This window comes from Erythrolamprus reginae, chromosome 6, assembly GCF_031021105.1.
Source record: "Erythrolamprus reginae isolate rEryReg1 chromosome 6, rEryReg1.hap1, whole genome shotgun sequence".
Classification (NCBI taxonomy): domain Eukaryota; kingdom Metazoa; phylum Chordata; class Lepidosauria; order Squamata; family Dipsadidae; genus Erythrolamprus; species Erythrolamprus reginae.
In genome coordinates, this window is record NC_091955.1 from 96677268 (window position 1) to 96679126 (window position 1859).

Below are 1859 nucleotides of genomic sequence, written 5' to 3' on the forward strand. Positions count from 1 at the left end.
TCTGGGTGTTGAAGTCAACAAAGTTTGGAGACTCCTAGCATGGCCAACTAAGGAATTCTGGGAATTGAAGTCTACAAGTCTTAAAGTTTGGAGATTCCTCCCATGGCTGAATGGGGAATTCTGGGAGTTGAAGTCCACCCCTTTTGTGACTTTTGTCCTGGGCAGGAAACCAAGCAATGTGAAAGAAGGGCAACCTCTGGACACATCTGTAACAATTTATTGAATGAGGAAATAGACAGAATTGGGGGGAAATAAGAGGGGAAGCCCCATGCTCTTTTGTCAGTAGTGGCAGGAAAAGAGGGTTTTCTCCTTGTTCTTGGGGTCTCAGGGAAGTCGTTTCTCAGTCCATCAGAAGTTTATTCCGTTGGTGGGGAGGGGGAGGGGAAACAGAAACATGAAAAGGAACATCAACTTTAAAGTCACATCTGACATCTCTTTACAATGACAATAAAAAATAATATTTAAAAACAAAACAAACAAACCCAACAACAACAACCAAAAATAAAAATAATAAATCAAAGACCTGGGAAGGGGGGAAAAAATAGAAATAAACGTCTCCTCTATTTATGTCCGGAAGAAAAAAATGTCTTCAAAAGACTCACCTGGTTTCTCCTCCTTTTCCTTCCCCCGTTCTCTCTTTTGTTTTAAATGGGGGGAAAACAAAAGAAATAAGAAGCCAAGTTTGAAAGACAGGTGGGAAGTCTTGAAAAAAGCTGGTTTTTCTGCCCCAAAGGACAGAAGGAGGAAGTTAAATATTGTGGGTGGGGGTCTCCAGGAGGAAAAGAGGAGGAGCAGGTGGGGGCTTTTTCCCAGCCGTTTTCAGTAGTGGGGGAGAAAAGGGGGGCTCTCCCTGGAAGCCCCCCCCTCAAAATGGGAGATGTGGGAATGAGCTGCGTCTCACCCACCCAATCAGGGGCTGTTTCCCTTCGCCCACCCCACTGCAGGGGCTATTCGGGGGTTGCCCGTTGGCAGGGAGGAAGAAAGGAAGGAAAGATGGAGGGAGCAAGGGAACGAGGAAAAAGGAATGAAAGACGGAGGGAGAGAAGGAAGAAAGGAAGAAAAGGAGGCAGAGAGGGAGGGAACAGGAATGAAAGACAGAGGGAGAGAGGGGGGGAAAGAAAAGAAGGAAAGGAGAAAGCAAGGGAATGAGGAAAAAGGAAGGAAAGATGGAGAGAAAGAAGAAAGGAGGGAAAGGAGGAAAAAGGAAGGAAAGATGGAGGGAGAGAGGGAGGAAGAAAGGAATGAAAGAAGGAGGGAGAGAGGGAAGAAAGGAAGGAAAGGAGGCGGGGGAGGAAAAAGGAATGAAAGACAGAGGGAGAGAGGGAGGAAGAAAGGGAGGAAAGTAGGAGGGAGGACAAAAAGAGAGGGAGGAAAAAAGGAAAGAACAAAAGGAAAGAGGAAGAAGGAAGGAAAGAAAGAGGGAGGGAAGAAGGGAGGGTAGAAGGAAAGACAGAGGAAGTGAGGGATGGATGAAAAAGGAAGGAAAGACGGAAGGAGGGAGGAAAGAAAAAAGGAAAGGGGAAGGAAGCAAAGGAGAGAGAAAGGAAAAGAGAGGGAATGGAGAGGGACAAAAGGGAGGGGAGAGAAAGAGAGAGAATAGAGGAAGGAAGGGCAGAAAGAAGGAAAGGAAAAATGGAAAGAGGGAAGGAAGGAAGGAGAAACAGACAGACATCACATTTTTGCATGAGTGGACTCGGATGGCCAAGAGCTACTGGCAAGGATGATGGGACATGGGGTGGAGGCCCAGGACTGCCCCACAGGGGTCTTAACTGAGGAAGTGGATATTCAGGAAGGTTTCCGGCTAGGCGCCATCCACACGAGGAGAAACCTGTTGATCGGAGAGGGATCCAAACTCAGAA

At 47.1% G+C, this 1859-nt stretch overlaps 1 protein-coding gene across 2 annotated transcripts in view; it reads right to left on the bottom strand.

The window, feature by feature from the left end:
• Positions 1–201: 201 nt before the first annotated feature.
• The window catches only part of NRF1 (nuclear respiratory factor 1), a 49007-nt gene continuing 47349 nt past the window's right edge, over positions 202–1859 (bottom strand). For both annotated transcript variants that reach the window (XM_070754500.1, XM_070754499.1), the window contains exon 11: positions 202–1859. This exon is cut by the window's right edge and continues 1103 nt beyond it. The gene's annotated coding sequence lies outside the window, so the exon portion shown is untranslated.